We start from the raw sequence: 7,500 nt of genomic DNA on the forward strand, positions 1-7,500 counted from the left end.
ACACACACACACACACTCTCTGGTTCATGTGGTCCCAATGTGCTGAGGAGTTGCTGTGACCAGGGCCCAGCTGCCCTGAGAGTGAGTCTTTGAGAAAGTCCCCAACTGTGGTCAGAGCTGGTGAGGGAGACGAGGGAGGATGACAATGACATCAGGCCACATCATACCGTCACGATGGCTGCTGACAGACCTTCTGGGAAGAGCAGGGAAGGATAACAGAGAGAGGGAGAGAGAAGGAGAGAGCCCAGAGACCAGAGACCAGAGAGAGAAGGCGAGAGAGTGAAAGAAAGCAAGAGAGAGAAATGAGAGTGCGAGAGAGAGAGAGTGCGAGAGAGAGAGAGAGAGAGAGAGAGAGAGAGAGAAAGGAGATAGAGAGAAACGGGAGAGAGAGAGAGAGAGAGAGAGAGAGAGCGAGAGAGAGCGAGCGAGAGTGAGAGAGAGAGAGAGAGCACCTCAGGATTATTGTTTAAAACTGCTGCCGTCTCTGGGAAATGACCAGCGGGGGGGTTCTGTTCATGTAATGTTAACCAGTTCCCCGTGGCTCCTAACAGAGCATGTTGGGGGTCCACAGCAGTCGGTGCTAATATCTAACCCATCACCAGCCCCGGTGGAACCACCTATCTGTACTCTGCAGAGACCCAGGCTGTGAAGTGACTCCCCCAGCCCTCTGAGCTGTAATGGTGATGGGCTGAATCTAGCTAAGGAGTGTGGCGGGAAGTGTCTGAGGGGAAGACAGGAATGACACGTTTTACACCAGAACCGTGTTGGCTGGGGTCCAGGAGCGATCGCATGAGTCAGACCATGAAGTCACCTGTTCTAGGAAGACAATGGACTGGGCAGCTTGTGAATGCGTATGTGTGTGTGTGTGTGTGTGTGTGTGTGTGTGTGTGTGTGTGTGTGTGTGTGGTGTGTGTGTGTGTGTGTGTGTGTGTGTGTGTGTGTGTGTGTGTGGTGTGTGTGTGTGTGTGTGTGTGTGTGTGTGTGTGCGGTGTGTGTGTGTCTGTGTGTGTGTGTGTGGTGTGTGTGTGTGTGTGTGTGTGTGTGTGTGTGTGTGTGTGTTAGAAAATTGACAAAAATTGAGAGGCGGTGTTAAATGAAGAAGAGCTAGACTGAGAGAATGAGAACGTTCTCCTCGGTAACAGCAGGGTCTATCCTCTATCCATCCCCCAGATCCCTCAGTTCATTGAGAGAGATAAATGTGTCAGTTCCACTCCGTGTCTGGTGAGTTCTTCACCTTGGAACTCCTTCAGACTCTGCTTCTTCTGTTGTAATGGTGCCACTCACGTCTGAGCGAGGCAGACGTGCTCTTGGCCCCGGGCAGACCTCTCTGTTCTGCGTTGCGTTCCGGCTGTTTCCCATTGTATCCTGAATAACGAATATCCTGAAAAACATACAAATCCAACTGTGGGGAAAACGGAAGGGGTTGCTTCCCTCGCGCTCGGGTCCTCTTCTTGGGATGAGGCGAGCAGCAATGTCGAGCTGCTATGGCAACCACTCTGGATGACCATGCCAATCCCTCGTATTCAGGCTTATTAGTGACACAAGAGAAACAAATACACAGGGGGAGACCTGCTACACAGGTTACAGAGAGAGAGAGAGAGAGAGAGAAAGAGAGAGAGGGAGTGAGAGGGGAGGAGAGGGGGAGAGGGTGAGGGGGGGGAGAGAGAGAGAGGGAGAGAGAGACAGAGAGAGAAAAAGAGAGAGAGAGGGAGAGATAGACAGAGAGAGAGAGAGAGAAAGAGAGAGAGAGTGGGAGTGAGAGAGAGAGAGAGGATATAGGGAGAGAATTGAACGGTTAATTACCTCTACAACTCTGCTAATGTCAGTTATGGAGTTAAAGAGGACATCTTGGATGAGACGCCATGGATGATGGGTAATGACTGAAACTGTGGTTACACAATAAAACCACAACCCACCCCCCCTCCCTCCTCCTTCGTACCGTCAACACGTCACAATACCCCCCCCCCCCCCCCCCCCCCCCCCACCCCCCCCGCTCCACCACAAACACACAACTCACTCACTCATACATACTTCTACTTTCTCCGACCCCACACGTCCCCCCTCCCCCTCCCACTACCTCCATTTTGTTTATAGCCGTCAGTGTGTGGTTGTGTGAGCCCCCCCCCCCCACCCGCCCCCCACACGTCCATCCATACTGGATATGGTTCAGATTAAACCCTGAGGAGAGCTCGCTGCGACCACCACCACCACCAACGCATTTGGTTCATATTTTGGACAGGATATGAGTCAACCCCCCCCCCCCCCCCCCACATACACACACACACACACACATTCCCTCCCCCCCTCCATCACGCTCACCACAAACTCTTGATGTTTTAATTATACTGTGCTGTATGGATGGGAGAAGAAAGGGGACTTATATTCCTGCTCCTCCATGGTGAACATACAGTATGCACGCGGGCAGGGAGATACTGAGATCTATAGGGGCGACACAGGAACAAAAGGACAAAAGACACACAGAACATAACAGACTGCAAGCCTGTTCTGTTCCTCTGAATTCATACTATAGTCAGGAGGAACTCTCTCTCTCTCCCTCTATGTCTCTCTCTCTCTCTCTCTCTCTCTCTCTCTCTCTCTCTCTCTCTCTCCCTCTCTTGCCAGGGCCCCGCTCATCTGTAATGGATTGGTGTATGTGAGTAAGAGTCTCTCTCCCTCTCTCTCTCTCTTCCTTGCTCTCCCTCAATTTATTCAAATTCACTTCAATTCAAAAGAGCTTTATTGAGTTGAAAAATAAACTTTTACTTTGCCAAAGCAATTACAACATTAAACAAAGGAAAAAGGGAAAAGAGAAATGAAATATTTCTCTCTCTCTCTCTCTCTCTCTTCTATTCTCTCTCTCTCTCTCTCTCTCTCTCTCTCTCTCTCTCTCTCTCTCTCTCTCTCTTCTCTCTCCCTGTCCCATATTAGTACAATAAAACAAAATGCCTTTAAATGCCTTTAATGGTGGACAACAACAACACCACAGCCCTGGCAACACTTTGCAATACCCCATGGGCCATGAACTGCCCAAGTACACCATTAACTGCCCCAGTATACTATAAACTGCCCCAGTACACCACCGCCATGACACTTTAGAACATCACGCTGTAGTATGACTGACCTGAGAAGTGAAAGTGAAAGAAGAAGAACCAAGTGGACTTGGGGGTGAGGTGTGATGTGACAGGAGCCAGGCATACTGCGCTATGATTGGTTGATGATGATTAGCTAACGTCAAGAGTATCTCAAGTTAGCATTAGCAGCAGGGGGGTTTCCTAAAGCTAGCGTAGACTTTTTTATTTTAGAAGCAGATCTTTTTTTTCCCCACAGTATTTGTTAAAATGATCTTTACTCATTGAAAATGGCTGGAGTCTTATACAAGGCTAGGCAGACCTGGTGCTAAAGCTAGCGGGCTAGCTTTAATTACTATATAACCCCCCCAACCATACCCCACCCCCCCAACCCCCCTCACTCACTCTTGGGTCCTCCGTCCAACTGAACTATTATTCCTAATAACAGCCAAGCTCCCCTTCTCTCCCCCGCTCTCCCCCGCTCTCCCCCGCTCTCCCTCGCTCTCCCTCGCTCTCCCCCGCTCCCTGGACGCGAGAAACCTCCCCCCACTGTGAGGGTCCGCCATGGACACCTTCGGCGGACCCATTAGCCTCGTCGCTTTCTTTACCTCCAACTCCATTACCTCGACGTCAGCGTGCACACTGGGACCTGCTCGTCTAAGTGGGATTAAGAGGGAATAGGCTACTTATAGGGGAGAGAGAGAGAGAGAGAGAGAGAGGGAGATGATGAAGGACAGGGACAGCTAGACAAATCCCCAGGAGCATTGGGTTCCTCCGACCGGACCAGATGACGCCATTCTCTTTTTTTTTTCAAACGTTTCGACTGAAAACGGAAAAATACGGAAACTCAACTAAAAATAAACGCTGCCGAGAGTAAGGGAGGTTGTGTTTGAATGTGTAGCGGGCTAGTAAATGAGTCAGGGTTTCCTAGGCTGTGCTGTCAGCATTCTGTGAGTCCTGTTGTTGTTGCTGCAGCGAGGGCAGAGGTAGACGTTGGACATGGAGGTCCACCTTTTCGGTTCAGGATGATCTCTAGTCAGAGTGGAACCTGATGAAAAACTAATTTGATCTTTGTGGTATCGTCGTTTTGGGCTAAGACTCGGAAAGGGGCATAGCAGGTTCAACACGTGGTTTATTCAGAGACATAAGGTAGACAAGGTTACGATCTGGAGGTTGTTCATGAAGCATCTCCCGAACACACGCCTACAGGTTTTAATTGACCCAGGTAAACCTTTGGTCTGTCTTGGCTTGGGCGGAAATGGCAAATAAGGCCATGTTTGTAGTGTCTGACTTATCTACAAACTCACAAAACCTTACATGGTTTTGTCCGCTATGTGGAAAAGAAACCATTCATAACTGGTGTCAGCTTGAAACATCTCAGAAGAACAAGGATGGGCAAAAATAATTTACATCAAATCTCGACCTGAAACTCTTAACATGGGGAGGAGAAGATAAAAGCCCCAAATTTCCTACAAATTAAATGCTTTTTGTTTATTCGTTTAGAAGAAAGGCAGATCACAGAGCGATAAGACAACTGAAGTCCAGAGCTATCTGTGATTCTGTTTGATCCCCTCCTTCAGTCTCTGAGGCCTGCTACCTCCCCCAGGGAGACGTCTGAAGAACTAAATAACACATCTCTCGGTAGTTGGTATCAAACTGTTCTGAGCCCTAGCAGAGCGATTCTTATCCCTGTTTTAACCCAGAAGTGGCGTCACATTCTCTCTCTGTGTGTAACGTAAGAGAGGCAGGGGTGTCACGTTGTGCTGAGAAGACGTGTGGACCAAAGGGGGTGAGAAAACCTTTTTTAAACTGGCTTTAACGTTTTGTGATTTTACACGAGGTAATGGGGGAATGATCTGGGGTCAGAGATCATCTCGGCGAGAGGAAGGAGGCATAAGGGCGTGTCAAAAGGAAGTGAGACAGAGTCGACGATACGTCTGCGTCAGTTCCTCACTTTCTTGGGACGATGTATTGTGCAAATTAACTCAATTCTCAAAATGTTACCATTTCTTGGTTAACATTTCTCCATGCACGTTATTTTTCATTTAGATTTACTTTTAGGGTATTTTGCAGCCGCTATTATCCAAAGCAACGTACATTTGTCTGAAAATGTTTGACCAATGATGCTTTAAAAGTGACGGGACCGAATCAGAATCAGAATCAGAATGACTTTTATTCCATCTTATTGTACCAGTACACAAGAGTACAAATATTGGGCTTGGTTCCTCAACAGCCAGAAACAATACAAGACAAAGTGAAAAAAGTAGTTTTTAAGTACAAATAAGTAGCAGCAAAGATCAAAATAATAATAAAATAAAATAAAGTAATTAATGATAAGAGAAACTAAAACAGTGGTAATGTGCAGAGTGATAAAGTGGTAGTGGTACCAGCCACGGCGGAATGGTGTGGACATGGTGGATAGCGTCCCCAGGGTAAAGGACACCTCTGAGGAGAGCAGTGTCGACGCTCTACCCCTGCCTCCTCCACCACTAGGCGGCGGTGTGCACGCGTCGTGTCCGCGTCACCGCGCGTAGTCTCCGCAGTCCGCGGGCTGAGCGCTGCGCTCTAGTCAGCGCGTAAAAACAACCCACGGGACGCTGCGCTTTGATTGGCGGAGGAGGGCCGAGCCAAAAAGACAGCGGCCAGGAAGCGGCTCGGATTTCAGGGGGGAGAGTAACACCCACTAGAGTGAGGAGGGAGGGCAGTAGTGTGTGTGTGTGTATGTGTATGTGTGTGTGCGTGTGTATGTGTGTGTGTGTGTGTGTGTGTGTGTGTGTGTGTGTGGAGGCGTAAAGAGAAGGGGAAAAAAATCGAGTAAACCTGACAAAGCGACTCAGAACAGGACGAGGATTGTCGGGGGACGAGACGCTCTTACGCAGGGGACCGCGTACTGATGGATCTGCTGTTTGGGTGTCGGGCATCTGTCCCTGTGTGCTTTTGTCCCGCTCAGAGTTCAGCAGATTTTCGAGTTTAGTGGAGATTTGCGCTGCAGCCGGCGGAACCCTGACATGTTGTGCCTGTAGAAGGACTCGGTGGAGGGAGCAAAGTTTTTGGGGGCAGCGCAATGTTTTTCCAACATCTTTTCGAAGGATATGCATTTAAATGGGATTTCTTTGTGCGCGTCGGTGAACCCCTGGGCTTGGAATATACGCAGCCTGCCTCCGCTCGGACCTGAATCCGACTGATTGTGGAATAGTTGAGCTTAGGAAAGTAGTTGCTCTCGTGTTTTTTGGTACAGAGGGGAGACTCAAGCCCCGTCGGGAGTTGGAGACATTCCTGCCTCGTTCCGACCCATGCACTCGCCTCCCTTATCGGTGCATGAGAAAACAGAGATCTACCGGATTTGAGTCCTCCTGGTGAGTATTGGACAACACACTATACTATGAGAGGAATAAAAATTAGTTTGGATCGACTTGTGTATCGCTCACATTTCGACTGTCATGACCGGATCCCTGATTCCAGATGTCTTCGTGTTATTCTACTCTCTTCTCTAGCGGAGAAACAATTTTACTTGGCAAACAAAAGGCAAAAATATCTGAACAAAGAATGATTATTCTGACTGCATTAGGTCGCATTAAAATAGTTTTCTTTCACTTGAAAACAAACGGTGGCTTTATTCCTGCTTGATATTAACTGTACCATTTACAGTATACACAATACTCACACATACTGACACATACTCAAGCCATATGTCATATTGTTTTTTGGGGGTTATTTTAAAAGTGCCCCAAGCCAAAAAATATGACAAAAAAAAGTGCACCGTGATTCATCATTAACTGTTAACGGTTATTAATTAGGCTACTTTGCTTCATTTTCTACATTGCGTTTACGGTGCCAGTTCTCCCGGGAGCGCAGTGGTTCCTCCGCGGAGAGGCCAGCTCATTAGAATCTGAATAGAAATGTAATCAGCGCTGAGAAATGTCATTCAAAGGCTGTTTTCTAAACCGAGACTCTAATCTATGGAGAACTATTCTTGATGTGTATAGAAAAGCTTGTTCAACATGTAGGAAAATACAAAAAAAGGCTTTAGACGCGCCACACACTGATCTTCGCGACTTGTTCATTAAAAAAAATAAAAAATCACACAACCCTTTGACGACACTGTTGATGAGATTTACGCGTTTAATTCGGCATCACCATTACGCACAGCGACGCATGTGGGGTCTGTCCTCCGAACGGCACCGCGCCATCACTCCAGAGATGCGGACATTTTACGCGTCAAATCTGCTCCATACCTCTCCAATCGCACGCGTCTTTCTGCGTAAAAGCAGAAAGACGCATAGATGTGCGCAACTCAACTGGGGGGCAGGCGGGGTTGAGCGGAGTGCGGCGTGAGGGCGCAGTGGTGGTCAGCGGAAGCAGTGGTGGCGGTCATGTCCAGGGCGCATTGGTCGTAGTGGTCCTGGGGCGCTGTGGTGGTGGTCGTGTCCAG

General features: G+C 48.5%; 1 protein-coding gene across 1 annotated transcript in view; it reads left to right on the plus strand.

The window, feature by feature from the left end:
* The first annotated feature begins 5,856 nt into the window (after positions 1-5,856).
* Positions 5,857-7,500, plus strand: part of LOC311372591 (uncharacterized protein) — an 11,909-nt gene continuing 10,265 nt past the window's right edge. Inside the window, exon 1 of the mRNA XM_084489572.1 lies at positions 5,857-6,424. The gene's annotated coding sequence lies outside the window, so the exon portion shown is untranslated. The remainder of the gene's footprint in view (positions 6,425-7,500) is intronic.

This window comes from Micromesistius poutassou, assembly GCF_964030765.1.
Source record: "Micromesistius poutassou genome assembly, contig: SCAFFOLD_1047, whole genome shotgun sequence".
NCBI classification, from domain to species: domain Eukaryota; kingdom Metazoa; phylum Chordata; class Actinopteri; order Gadiformes; family Gadidae; genus Micromesistius; species Micromesistius poutassou.